The sequence below is a fragment of the Capra hircus genome, chromosome 15 (genome assembly GCF_001704415.2).
Source record: "Capra hircus breed San Clemente chromosome 15, ASM170441v1, whole genome shotgun sequence".
NCBI classification, from domain to species: Eukaryota; Metazoa; Chordata; class Mammalia; order Artiodactyla; family Bovidae; genus Capra; species Capra hircus.
In genome coordinates this window covers 35,125,607-35,141,342 of record NC_030822.1, presented here as the reverse complement: position 1 = coordinate 35,141,342, position 15,736 = coordinate 35,125,607, and the positions used below count along the sequence as shown (strand labels likewise).

The 15,736-nt window shown below is 38.6% G+C and overlaps 1 pseudogene; it reads right to left on the bottom strand.

The window, feature by feature from the left end:
* Positions 2,093-3,031, bottom strand: LOC102191540 (annotated as a pseudogene).

Genomic DNA, 15,736 nt, shown 5'->3' with positions numbered 1-15,736 from the left:
AAAAGGCAATGGCACCCCACTCCAGTACTCTTGCCTGTAAAATCCCGCTGGACAGAGGAGCCTGGTAGGCTGCAGTCCATGGGGTCGCTAAGAGTTGGACATGACTGAACGATTTCACTTTCGCTTTCCACTTTCATGCAGTAGAGAAGGAAATGGCAACTCACTCCAGTGTTTTTGCCTGGAGAATCCCAGGGACAGGGGAGCCTGGTGGGCTTCCGTCTATGGGGTCACACAGAGTCGGACATGACTGAAGTGACTTAGCAGCAGCAGCAGCAGTATTGGCACATGGATAGAAAAGTGGATGAGTAAATCAAGAAATAGACCTATCTCTATATTGGAATCTGACTTTCTCCCGAAGTGTCCTGAAATACAGTGCAGAAAAGATGGACTTTTCAATAAATGGTTCAGGATTAATTGGGATATCATATAGCAAACTTGGTCTTAACTTCACCTTAGACACAAAAATCAATTCTAGATGGGTCATAGAGCTAAATGTAAAAGTAAAATAATAAAGCATATCGAAGGTGTTGTTTTTTAGTCACTAGGTGATGGCTAACTCTTTTGAGACCCCATGGACAGTAGCCCAACAGGCTCCTCTGTTCATGGGATTTTTAAGGCAAAATACTGGAATAGGTTGCCATTTCCTTCTTCAGGAGATCTTTCCAACCCTGGGACTGAACTTGTGTCTCCTGCATTGGCAGGCAGATTCTTTATCACTGAGCCACCAGGGAGGCCCATATTGAAGGTAACATAAGAGAATATCTTCATGTTATTGAGTTCAGCAGAAATTTCTTCAACAGGACTAAAGAACAATAGCTTTATTGAAAAATATTTATAAATTGAACTACATTGAACATGACAACTTTAATTTCTCAAAAAACACCACCTAAGGGGTTAAAAGCTAGATGATATAGTGGAAGAAGATACCTGCAGGATATACATATCTGAGAAAGAACTCAAATACAGGCCATAAAAAGAACTTTCATGATGTCACTGGAAACAATTCTGCAAAAATGAGCACAGATTTTACAAAGTGTTCTGAATAAAACATCCAAATGGCAAATAGCCATAGTTTTTATGACACTATGAATGATCAAGAAAATGTATACTGATGCATCACATGTCCCACATAATGGTAACAAAATGGTAACATCAACACCCACCCACAAGCATACATAAAAAAGAAATAGTGCTGGTGCGGATACACAGCAACTGGCTGGTACGTAACTGCTAAAAATGTAAAATGATGTATAGTTCTGGAGAACTGTAACTTTCCATTAATACAAAAATAATCACTCAGCAGTCATACCCTTAGAAGTTATAATTGCCTGCAAGTATCTCTCAAACAACATGCAGAGAAATATTTAAAACAGCTTTATTGAAAATAACCAAAAATAGGATAAAGCCTAAATGCCCATTCAGAATGGATAATTAAATTTCATAAAATGGAATGCTATACAACAATAGAAAGTAACAAGTTTCACCATATGCAATCACATGAATTCATCTCATAGATATAATTTTGAATAAAATCAGCCACCACAAAGGATGCATATTATATGACTTAATTAGTATTAAAACTAGAAACTAATTGATAGTACCAGATGTGAAAAAATGATGAACTCTGAAAGTTACTGACTAGCAGTGGCATGAAGGCTCCTTATGAGTTGTTGGCAGTGCCACATATTTTGATATAACTAGTAGGTTACAAAGCTTCTGTGCTGTCCTTAAGAAGCACAGGTACTCAAACAAATGCTTTTTCTGGGGCCACTGACTATGTGAACAGTTTGAATCATGTCCAAATCAGCATGCCAGAACTATTTTGATAGATCAACCTTTAGCAGTCTCATGAAATGAATACTGTGTCACCCAAGGAGCAGTCTGTTTTCTAAGTCACTACCCTAGAATTGGGGCCACTTAAAAGACTCTTGGCATCTCTATAGGCAGTATTTCTGGAGCTCTATGGGCCTTAATCACATTTCATTATGAATGAAATAATACTGAGCTCTTTTTTTCTGTTCCAAGATTCTGTAGTTGAGAAACACAATCTCTTTTCCCTAGACTAAAACAAATATCTCTGAGACACCTTGTATCAGCCTTTTCTCAAGAAGATGCTTGAAACCTTCTCCCGAATCTGCTTAGTCCTCACTCCATAGATAACAGGATTAAGGGCAGGTGGAACAACAACATATAGATTAGCCAGGAGAATATGAATGTATATGGGGACATTCCTGCCAAGCCGGTGGGTCATGAAGGAGAAAAATGCTGGAGTGAAGAAGACTAGAATAACACAGATATGGGAGCCACAGGTATTAAGGGCTTTTCATCTGGCCTCCCGAGAAGGAAGGCAGAAGACAGCTTGGAGTATTCTCACGTAGGAGATGACGATTAGAAGCACATCAACAAATACCATGGGTATGAGAATCAATCCAAATATTATGTTCACGTTTATGTTGGCACAGGCAAGTCGAGCGATTCCCATGTGCTCACAGTAAGTGTGGGGGATTGTATGGTGTCCACAGAAGGGAAGCCTCAAGGTGAGAAACACCAGAGGGATAACCAAAATGAAATTAACACCAAACACCACAATGAGGATGAAACCAATAGTTCTGTTAGTGAGAATCAGACTATACCGCAAAGGATTGCAGATGGCAACATAGCGGTCAAAGGCCATGGCAACCAGCACGACAGTCTCCAGAGCAGTGAATATATGAATGAAGAACATCTGGGTGACACCACCCCCAAAGCTGATTTCCCTTAAGTTAAACCAGAATATGCCCAACACCTTAGGGATGGTGGATGTAGACAGACCCAGGTCAGTGCAGGCTAACATAGCCAAGAAGTAAAACATAGGCTGATGAAGACTTTGCTCATTCTTGATCACAAACAGGATAGTGTTGTTCCCCACAAGGGCAATGAAATATACAGAACAAAAGGGAAATCCAATCCAAACGTGCATCTCTTCAAGGCCTGGTACTCCCAGTAGGAGGAAAGAGGAGGGGTGGAAGTCAGTGGCATTTGAGGGGAACATCTTCTCCCTGTTCTCTTGGAATCCCAGAGAAGACAAACAAATGATCAAATAATTTAAAAAGTCAAACTATCTCAAAGGAAAGAATATAATAAATTGTGAGCGCTAATCAGTAGAAAATTGTGAAAGAGATTAGATGCTAGCTTTTAAAGTATGGATTCATTCAGATCTTCAAAAACAATAATTTTTCTAAGTGTAGAAAACAAAGTCTTTGGTTTCATAATATTACTAGTTCAGGAATGAGACAGTAGCCAAATAAACAACAGATATGTACATGTATACATGTGTATACATATATGTATATATATAATGCACATATACATTTATATATACACATGTACAGCAGGTAGATGGTAGAAAAATAAGTGCCTTGAAGTAAAACAAAACATGACAAGTAGATGAAGCTGGTGTCATTTTAAATTTATCGTGAAGAAAGTCCTCTCTAACAAAGTGACATATAAGAGGTTACATGAATGCAGTATGAGGATGATTCAGCTTAATGTTAGTAATGAACACTAAAGACCTTTGACATGGGATGACACTTCAGTTTTAATCCTAGAAAGAAAAATTTTTAGAGCCGTGGAGTATAAGCTGAAAGCCGTGATAATTGTTCTCTAATAAAGCTATGAAATAATGGCTCCAGGAAACTCAGTAACACTCTCTGGGGGATGAAGAAGCAGGTTTGTGAGGAGTAGTAAAGAAGAAATTGAATCCTCCCTCCTTGTTTTATTTTCTTGGGCTTCCCTGGTGGTGCAGAGGTTAAAGCATCTGCCTGCAATGTGGGAGACCTGGGTTCGATCCCTGGCTCAAGAAGATCCCCTGGAGAAGGAAATGGCAACCCACTCCAGTATTCTTGCCTGGAGAATCCCGTGGATGGAGGAGCTTGGTGGGCTACAGTCCAAGAGTCGCAAAGAGTTGGACACGACTGAGCAACTTCACTTTCTGTTATAAGTGGCTGGTGTGGCAAATTGGAGCTAGGGGTATCTCTGCATGGGAGGTTCTCTGAACACTTCAGCTAAGTGAGACTCACTTAAGATGGACAGACAAAGAACGTCATTACATTACATCTTTTTTTTTTTTTAATCAAACTTTCTATTGAAACATCTGTAGAAATTAACTAAAAATTCTAGACAGGAGGAAAAAGATCGTGTCTTATTTTAAAATACCTTTTTTGGTCTATGCTTTTAAGAAAAACTGAGATTAACAAAAAACAAAGTGGAAGACTTTACCCTACTCCTACCAAAAATATTCCAGCAACACATACCTTATGCTCCTCTGTTCCTTATAGCCCCAGTCCTATTCAGGGGATCATTGTTTGTCAATATTTGTCAGAACTCACGTCCCTCATGTCTGGCAATTCCTTGCTCCTAGAGCCCAGCCTTGAGCAGCACCGCCTGCCTTAGCCATGTCCATGCTTCATATGCATAATCCTTTCAGGATCAGATTACAGCAATATCTCCCCACCTGACTTTATATAATCATCATAACTATAGAGAAAATTTATTCTTGTGCTGCAATTAGTCCCAACCCCCAATCCATCTCACACAGAACCATTAATCCCTAGGGTCTAGAAGGTCCCTCTTCTGAAAAAAAAGAGTTAATCCTTCTGTGACTGTATTTTTGTACCGTGAGGTCTATGGTTACCACCTTCATTATTAGTGTCCACTCTACCCAGTTCCACAGACTCTATCCCTAAATTTGGCCTAGCAGCATTAAACTCTTAAAAACTGTTGGTTTTGATTTACAAAAACAGAAGGAAGATGATATAATTAGAATGTATGATATAGCCTGGAATAATAATGAATATAAAAATGCTAATGCCGTGGCTTGTAAACATGAATTCTGTGAGCACGAGTCCAGGCCTTCTGGAGTACACATGCCAAATCGTCTAGAATTGTGCTAATTCATGGAATTTCAAGGAGATTGGAGCAGTAGTAGTTTCTTTACTATACACACTCTGAACTCACAGAGATCCAACATTCCCTTCCCCTTGGGATCTAACATCATTGTGACTGAAAGTAGCAGCCTTAGTCTTCCATGTCGGTATTCAGATTTCAAACATGCCATCTCATGATGTCTAAGCTCCTTGTCCTTTTTTGTTGAGATGACCAACAAAGCACCAGAAGACTCTGGTGCTTCCAGAGTCTAGATTACACCATGGATGAGTAGATTTACCCAATCAGGACAAAAGAGTGGTTGGCGCAAAAAGGCTAGAAATCCTCCCACATGTGAGTGGATACGGGTAAATAAATGTGAAATGGAAATTTGAGAAGTCAGTGAACAGGGAAAAATAGTTTAGGGGGAAGGAATAGCAGAGAACAAAATAACCTACTGTCAAAGATGGTGGAGGAATAGGTGGAGACGGAGTATATCTCTCTCCATGATACATTAGGAATACACCTTCATCCTCAGAAGTGCATGCGGAACACCAGCTGAGAGCAGACAGGAGTACCTGACCAATGGAGAAGTGTATATAGAACCAAAGTAGGATGAAGGAACTAGGGGGGAAAACAGGAGTGTTAGTAGGACTGGACCTGCCCTCAGCAGGTGGGGGAACGGAAGCAGGGGTCCGATAACCACACTGGGGCAATTCTCTGAGTCAGAAGAGAAACAGGCTGAGAGTGAAACAGCTGATCTGTGGCACCTTAAATAGAATGAGAATCAGACAGTCCTTGCTGCAGCCACACATACTTCAGACAGGGATGCAGGTTCCCTAGAAGGCACAGCAGCTGGGAGCTGGATTTTAGGGATTGTGGAGCAATCTTAGGGTGAGGGCTGCTGTTGACTGCAGAGAGACAGATTGAAGGGCTGTGAGGGAAGAGACTGTGGTAGAAAATGCCTGTGGAGGAAAGCCAGGAAGCCATGGAAGCAAGGGAATACTGCTGAGTCATGTGTAGGGGATGAAGTCATCACCATAGACTCTCTCTCCCCAACTGCACCACCTCCACACCTGGCCTTCACTTGGGCAAACCCAAGTCCTCCATGGTAGCCTCAGGAGCAAACTCAGTGGACAACCCACATGCAGAGGTGGAAATAAAACCACAGTTAAAAGCCAGGGGCAGTGTGGATAAGGAAGAAGACTCAAAACCTTCCAACCAGCTGTACAAGCTGCAGATTAAATTCACACAATCAACGAGGCAGACTCTGTGTCTATGGAATATATAAAAAGGACGCTGTGAGAGCCCACAAAAGAAAATGCACTAGTTCTGATAGCTGTGGACATTGGAGGCAAGAACACACAGGAATAGGGCTAGATTAGAATCTGAGCAGCCCCCACAGCAGGTCCCAAGACCAGCCCAGTGTTGGAGGGCATCCTGGGGAGGTAAGGTGGACTGACTCCCAGTGAGGGAAAGGACTCTGACAGAAGTAACTCAAGAAAAAATTTTATTATTCTTATGTTTTGACTTGTTCTGTAGATTCTTTGGGATTTTTTTTTTCTTTCTTTTTTCCCCCTCTCACCACCTCTTTTTAGTTGTTGATTTTATTGGCACTATGAAACCTAATTAAGCTTTTGAGCTTTTTTTTTTTTTTTTTTGGCTCAGTCACATTTTTTATTGTTATAAACCTCTGCCTCTACATTGGGCTTTTGCAGATCTGTGAAGTTTTCCTTTTTTTACTCCCCTTTTTTTACTTTCTCATTTTTAATTTTAATTTTAAAACTTATTACTATTTTTTCTGCATTTATTTCTTTATTTGCTTTTCCTACTGTTCTTTTCCCTTGCAGTTAATCTTTAATATATACAAATCTTTATCTACCTCTATTTAACTTTGCATATCTGATCTTTCTTTCTTTTCTTTGTTTCCTTTCATCTCAACATATTTGTTACTTTTGTTTTCATTGCTTTATTTCCCACTTGCCATCTTTCTTTAGTTTTGTTTTTCAGTTTGTGCTTTAATTAGTTTTGTTCTTAACTGGTAGATATAAATGTTGGTTTCCTTTGTTTGCTGGGTCAAGCTATTGTACTTTATTTTTGTTGGGCTGTTTTGATTTTGCTTATGGGTGTATATGCATATGTGGATATTCCATTATTCTAATTATTACTTGCCTGATTTTGTAACTGCCATTTGTTTTAATCTCACTTAATGCCATAATTAAAAGACGCTTATTCCTTGGAAGAAAAGTTATGACCAACCTAGATAGCATATTGAAAGGCAGAGACATTACTTTGCCAACAAAAGTCCGTCTGATCAAGGCTATGGTTTTTCCAGTTGTCATGTATGGATGTGAGAGTTGGACTGTGAAGAAGGCTGAGTGCCAAAGAATTGATGCTTTTGAACTGTGGTGTTGGAGAAGACTCTTGAGAGTCCCTTGGACTGCAAGGAGATCCAACCAGTCCATTCTGAAGGAGATCAGCCCTGGGATTTCCTTGGAAGGAATGATGCTAAAACTGAAACTCCAGTACTTTGGCCACGTCATGGGAAGAGTTGACTCATTGGAAAAGACTCTGAGGCTGGGAGAGATTGGGGGCAGGAGGAGAAGGGGATGACAGAGGATGAGATGGCTGGATGGCATCACGGACTCGATGGATGTGAATCTGAGTAAACTCCGGGAGTTGGTGATGGACAGGAAAGCTTGGCGTGCTGCATTCATGGGGTCGCAAAGAGTCAGACACGACTGAGTGACTGAACTGAACTGAACGCCATAACAAAACCCTTGTGGAGTATTCATTCCTGACCAGAGATCAAGCCCTGAGCCTTTGGACTAGGAGCATGGACTCCAAGACCCTAGACTACCAAAGAACTAACCCTGGGGAGTGTCAAATCGTGAGAACTCACACAAAGGAAACCACTTGAATACTAGACCCTGCATCACCCAACCACCAGTAGCACCTTGTGCAGGACGCCTCATCTAAACAACTAAGGAAGCAAAACTAAAAACCCAATCATCAGCAGACAGGATTAGCACCTCACTCAGCCTTTCCCATCAGAGGAAAAGCAAACAAAAACAAAAACTCAACACAAATCTCACCCAATAGCAAGCTTACACAAACCACTGGACTATTCTTAGGAGGGCAGAAACCAAAAGGAAGAAAGAATTTGACCTTGAAGCCTGGGAAAAGGAGACCTCAAACACAATAAGTTAAAAAATAATAATAATGAAAAGGTAGAGAAATACTACACAAATGAAGGAAGAAACACAGAAGTCCAAATAAATAAAGGGGAAATAGGCAAACTACCTGAAAAAGAATTCAGAATCATGATAGTAAAATTGATCAAAAACCTTGAAAGCAAAAGGGAGAAAATACAAGGATCAAATAAGAAAGACCTGGAAGAATTAAGAGTAAACCTACAGAGACAAACAGTTACTGAAATTAAAAATACTCTAGAAGGAATCAGTAGCAGAATATCTGAAGCAGAAGAACGAATCAGTGAACTGGAAGATAAAATGCTGGAAATAACTTCTGAAGAGCAGAATAAAGTAAGAAGAATGAAAAGAACTTAGGATAGTCTCAGAGACCTCTGGGACACTATCAAACACACCAACATTTGAATTATAGAGGTCCCAGAAGAAGAATAGAAAAAGAAAGGGTATGAGAAATTTTTTAAAGAGATTATAGTTGAAAATATCCCCAACATGGAAAAAGAAATAGTCAATGAAGTCCAAGAGGCACAAAGTGTCCAATACAGGATAAACCCAAGGAGAAACACTCCAAGATACATACTAATCAAACTAACAAAGGCTAAACACAAAGAAAGAATATTAAAAACAGCAAGGGAGAAGCAACAAGTTACATACAAGGGAAACCTCATATGTTTAACAGCTGATCTTTCAGCAGAAACTCAGCAGACTGGAAGGGAAATGGCAGGATATATTTATATATATAAGTACTGAAAGGGAAAAATCCACAACCAAGATTACTGTACCAGGCAAGGATCTCATTCAAAATGATGGAGAAATAAAAAGCTTTTCAGACAAGCAAATGTCAAGAGAATTCAGTACCACCAAACCAACTTTACAACAAATCTTAAAGGGACTTCTATAGACAAGAAATACGACACAAAATACTATCTACAAAATCAACCCCAAACAATTAAGAAAATGGCAATAGGAACTTATATATCAATAATTACTTTTAATCTAAATGGATTAAATGCTCCAACCAAAAGACACAGACTTGCTGAATGGATACAAAAACAAGACCCATATATATGCTCTCTACAAAAAACTCACTTTAGACTTCAAGACACAGATAGACTGAAAGTGAAAGGATAGAAAATATATATTCCATGCAAATGGGAAGCAAAAGAAAGCTAGAGTAGCAATCCTCATATCAGACAAAATAGATCTTAAAATAAAGAAGATTATAAGAAATAAGGAAGGACACTACAGAATGATCAAGGGATCAGTCCAAAAGGAAGACACAACAATTGTAAATATTTATGCACCCAACATAGGAGCACATCAATACATAAGAAAAACACTAACAGACATAAAAAGAGAAATTGATAGTAACATCATAATAGTAGGAGACTTTAACATCCCACTCACACCAATGTACAGATCATCAAAACAGAAAGTTAATAAGGAAACATAAGTCTTAAATGATACATTAGATGAGATGGCTTTCGTTGATATCTTCAGGACTTTCCATCCAAATACAGAAGAATACACCTTCTTCTCAAGTGCACATAGAACATTCTCCACAATGGACTACTTCTTGGGTCAAAAATCAAGCATCAGTAAATTTAAGAAAATTGAAATTGTATCAAGCATCTTCTCTGATCACAATGTTATGAGACTAGGTTTCAATTACAAGAAAAAAACTGTAAGAAACACAAACACATGGAGATTAACAATACATTTTAAAATAACCAACAGGTTACTGAAGAAATCAAAAGGGAAATAAAAAAATTTCTAAAAACAAATGACAATGAAAACATGACAACTCAAAACCTATGGAATGTAGCAAAAGCAGTTCTAAGAGCAAAGTTTATAGAAATACAATCCTACCTCAAGAAACAAGAAAAACATTGAATAGACAACCTAACTTTACACCGAAAACAACTGAAGAAAGAAGAACAAAAAACCCCAAAATTAGTAGAAGGAAAGAAATCATAAAGATCTGAGCAGATACAAATGAAAAGGAGTGAAAGAAGCAATAGTAAAGATTAATAAAATTAAAAGCTAGTTCTTTCAGAAGATAAACAAAATGGACAAACCTTAGCCAAACTCATCAAGAAAAAAAGAGAGAAGAATCAACAAAATTAAAGTTGAAAAAGGAGAGGTTACAACAGACAATGCAGAAATACAAAGAATTACAAGAGACCATTGTGAACAACTACAAGGCAATAAAATGGATAACCTGGAAGAAATGGAAAGGTTCTTAGAAAAGTTCAATCTTCCAAGACTGAACCAGGAAGAAATAGAAATTATGAACAACATAACTAAAATAACTGAAATTGAAACTGTGATCAAAAATCTCCCAAGAAACAAAGCCCAGGACAAGATGGCTTCACAGGAGAATTCTATCAAACATTTAGAGAAGAGTTAATGCCTATCAGTCTAAAATTTTTTCCAAAAATTGCAGAGGAAGGAACACTTCCAAACTCATTCTATGAGGCCACCATCACCCTGATACCAAAAGCAGACAAAGGCAACACAGAAAAAGAAAACTGAACAATTTTCACTGATCAATATAGATGCAAAAATCCTCAACAGAATTTTAGCAAACAGAATTCAGCGACACATCAAAAAGCTCATACACCATGATCAAGTTGGGTTTATTCCACAGATGCAAGGATTCCTCAGTATGTGCAAATCAATCAATGAGATACAACATATTAATGATTTGAAAGATAAAAAACATATGATAATCTCAATAGATGCAAAAAAAGCCTTAGACAAAATTCAGCACCCATTTGTGATAAAAACTCTTCAAAAAATGGGCATAGAAGAAACCTATTTCAACATACTGCTGCTGCTAAGTCGCTTCAGTCGTGTCCGACTCTGTGCGACCCCATAGATGGCAGCCCACCAGGCTCCCCCGTCCCTGGGATTCTCCAGGCAAGAACGCTGGAGTGTTGCCATTTCCTTCTCCACTGTTTCAACATAGTAAAGGCCATAGTAAAGGCCATATATGATAAGTCTCCAGTTCAGTTCAGTGACACAGTCATGTTTGACTCTTTGCAACCCCATGGACTGCTGCACACCAGGCTTCCCTGTCCATCACCAACTCCTGGAGCTTACTCAAACTCATGTCCATTGAATTGGTGATGCCATCCAACCATCTTATCTTCAGTCATCCCTTCCTCCTCCCACCTTCAATCTTTCCCAGCATCAGGGTCTTTTCAAATGAGTCAGCTCTTCACATAAGCCCACAGAAAACATTATTCTCAGTGATAAAAACTGAAGGCATTCCCCCTAAGACCAGGAACAAGACAAGGATTTCTGCTTTCATCAGTTATTCATCATAGTTCTGTAATTCCTAGCTACAGCAATCAGAGAAGAAAAATGAATAAAAAGAATCCAGATTGGAAAAGAAGAAGTAAAGCTCTCACTGTTTGCAGTGGACATGATACTGTACATCAGTCCAGTTCAGTCACTCAGTCATGTCTGACTCTTTGCGACCCCGTGAATCACAGCACACCAGGCCTCCCTGTTCATCACCAACTCCTGGAGTTCACTCAAACTCACGTCCCTTGAGTTGGTGATACCATTCAGCCATCTCATCCTCTGTTGTCCCCTTCTCCTTCTGCCCCCAATCCCTCCCAGCATCAGAGTCTTTTCCAATGAGTCAACTCTTCCCATGAGGTGGCCAAAGTACTGGAGTTTCAGCTTTAGCATCATCCCTTCCAAAGAATACCCAGAACTAATCTTTAGAATGGACTGGTTGGATCTCCTTGCAGTCCAAGGGACTCTCAAGAGTCTCCAACACCACAGTTCAAAAGCATCAATTCTTCAGCACTCAGCTTTCTTCATAGTCCAACTCTCACATCCATACATGACTACTGGAAAAATCATAGTCTTGCTCAGACGGACCTTTGTTGGCAAAGTAATGTCTCTGCTTTTGAATATGCCATCTAGGTTGGTCATAACTTTCCTTCCGAGGAGTAAGTGTCTTTTAATTTCATGGTTGCAGTAACCATCTTTAGTGATTTTGGAGCCCCCAAAAATGAAGTTCTATACTCTTGCCCCATCTATTTCCCATGAAGTGATGGGACCAGATGCCATGATCTTCATTTTCTGAATGTTGAGCTTTAAGACAACTTTTTCACTCTCCTCTTTCACTTTCATCAAGAGGCTTTTTAGTTCCTCTTCACTTTCTTCCATAAGGGTGATGTCATCTGCATATCTGAGGTTCTTGATATTTCTCCCGGCAATCTTGATTGCAGCTTGTGCTTCTTCCAGCCCAGTGTTTCTCATGATGTACTCTGCATATAAGTTACATAAGCAGGGTGACAATATACATGGCATCTGGTCCCATCACTTCATGGGAAATAGATGGGGAAACAGTGAAAACAGTGTCAGACTTTATTTTTGGGGGCTCCAAAATCACTGCAGATGGTGATTGCAGCCATGAAATTAAAAGACCCTTACTCCTTAGAAGGAAATTTATGACCAACCTAGGTAGCATATTCAAAAGCAGAGACATTACTTTGCCAACAGAGGTCCATCTAGTCAAGGCTATGGTTTTTCCAGTGGTCATGTATGGATGTGAGAGTTGGACTGTGAAGAAGGCTGAGCGCCGAAGAGTTGATGCTTTTGAACTGTGGTGTTGGAGAAGACTCTTGAGAGTCCCTTGGACTGCAAGGAGATCCAACCAGTCCATTCTGAAGGAGATCAGCCCTGGGATTTCTTTGGAGGGAATGGTGCTGAAGCTGAAACTCCAGTACTTTGGCCACGTAATGGGAAGAGTTGACTCATTGGAAAAGACTCTGATGCTGGGAGGGATTGCGGGGGCAGAAGGAGAAGGGGACAACAGAGGATGAGATGGCTGGATGGCATCACCGACTCAAGGGACGTGAGTTTGAGTGAACTCCAGGAGTTGGTGATGAACAGGGAGGCCTGGCATGCTGTGATTCACGGGGTTGCAAAGAGTCGGACACGACTGAGCGACTGAACTGAACTGAACTGATGTTGTAAGAATTATTCCACTGAACAGAACAATGATGTATTTATAGTGATTTTTCCCCCTACTATTCAACAAATTCTGTACTTGATGCTAAAGTCCCTGCTCAAAAAATTATTTTCCTGTTTATTTGACATGAATTAATTTCTTAACATTGACTTTATGTTTTATACCTTTTTTCTTTTTAAGATTTATTATAAAGTTTATTTTTTAATTTTTATTTTTACTTTATTTTACTTTACAATGCTGTATTGGTTTTGCCATACATTGACATGAATCCACCATGGGTGTACATGAGTTCCCAATCCTGAACCCCCGTCCCATCTTCCACCCCATATCATCTCTCTGTATCATCCCTGTGCACCAGCCCCAAGCATCCTGTATCCTGTATTGAACCTGGACTGGTGATTCGTTTCTTACATGATAGTATACATGTTTCAATGCCATTCTCCCACATCATCCAAAGAATGTAGATTGTCAACTGAGCACTACTCTAATTATTGTATACCAATGAAATGGCTTTCAAAAGAAACGAGAAAACATGCTCAAACCGGTCAGTAAGTATCATTTATAAGCTCATCTGTTATCTTTTTAATTAGTTATCTTTTTTTAACCTCTAAATTGAAGCATGATTGACATAAAAAATGCTGTGCATACTTAATTTCTATGACTTAATGAGTTTGGGGATAAATATATACACATGGAACTATCACAACAATAATGCAATAAGCATATCCGTCACTTCTAAAATTTTCCTTTTGGCTTCTGTCTTTGTTCCTGTTCCCTTCCTTACTTTCTTCCTTTTTTCTGTCCTTTCTTCCTTTGGTTTCTTCTTTTCTTAGTTTCATTCAACAAATGTGCTGATGTTTTGCTAAAGCTATGCCAAAGGCATAAGTCCCTTCAACTTATAATGCTAGAATAATTAGATAGTCATACACACAAACCAGCAAAACAAAGAAATAAAAATGCAAACTGTCATCCTTATCTTTCATTATTTAAAAAATTATGCCAAGTATCACAAAAATAAATGTGAAATATGCTATAAAATGTCTAAAAGAAATCATAGGGAAAAGTTAGAGACATTGAGTTTGGTAAAGAACTTGAAATTATTCTATAAAAACAAGATAGTGAACTGTTAAATCTGGCCCATTCAAATAAAAATAAATTGTTCTTCAAATATTGTTGTTTCCAAAAGAAAGGCAAGACTTAGATCAAGACAAAGCATTTGCAAAACCTATCCTGGTTTGCATTCAGAATATAAAAAGAACTCTGCAAGTTAATAATAAGGAGGCAAATAGCCCAATTTAAAAGTAACAAAATACTTAAACAGATATTTCAAAAGCACAGATGTACAGATGACAAGCAGAGGCAAAGATGCTCAACATCTTTAGATAAATGCTAAAATAAAAAGCCAGTAAAATACCAACAAACTCTTACTAAAATGACTAAAAAATAATAATAATAAAGCTGGCCATACTAAATGTTTGTGAGGATGTGGAACAAGTAGAACTTTTGTATATTACTTGTGGGAATGTAACAGAGAACTATTGTGAAATAATTTTAACAGTTTTTTAATTTTTAAGTTTCATGTATACCTGCTATTCTACTGTTAAGTATTTATTCAAGAGAAATGAAAATACATCCTTGACCAAAGACTTGCATATGAATGTTCATAAAACCTTTTTTGTAATATACTGGAATATATTGTAAATAAACTGGAAGCAAACCAAATGTCCAACAATAGATAAATGGATAAGCAAATTTTCATGTATCCATGAAATAGAATACAACTCAGCAGGAAAAATATTTGCATAATTAACCCAAACAATAACTTGATGAAACTCAAAGTGACTGGGAGTGAAAATGACCAGACTAAAAAGATTGCATTCAGTAATATTTCACTTATATAACATTTAAGAATTTTATACAGCTAATCTATAGTGACAGAAAGGATGTCAGTGGTGCCATGTTTGGACAATGCATGGATCACTAAGTACAGGGAATTTGAAAGTTATGATTTGTTAATTAACTTGACTCTAGTGATAGCTTCATGTGTGTATATATATGTAGCAATGCTTTGTTTTTATTAGTCTTTGTACTAAAAATTCATAAGACACAAGGTATTTAAAGATATTTATGGTATGTATGGGAGAAGGCAATGGCAACCCACTCCAGTACTCTTGCCTGGCAAATCCCCTGGACAGAGAAGCCTGGTGGGCTGCAGTCCATGGGGTTGCTAGGAGTCAGACATGACTGAGCAACTTCACTTTCACTTTTCACTTTCATGCACTGGAGAAGGAAATGGCAACCCACTCCAATGTTCTTGCCTGGAGAATCCCAGGGACGGCAAAGCCTGGTGGGCTGCCATCTCTGGGGTCACACAGAGTCGGACACAACTGAAGCGACTTAGCAGCAGCAGCAGCATGGTATGTATGAATAAATCAATGGGCAGCATTGAACTTTATTCCTTAATAAATAATACATTTTCTAGTTTAATGAAAATCTACAGTTCAAGAAGCAGTGGTTTCACTATACATTATCAGTATTTTTGATTAACTGGCATGGTGCCTTTTCTCAGTTTTATCTACTAGTGGAGAAGTTTTTGCTTAGGAACAAAACTCCTATATACTACTTTCAA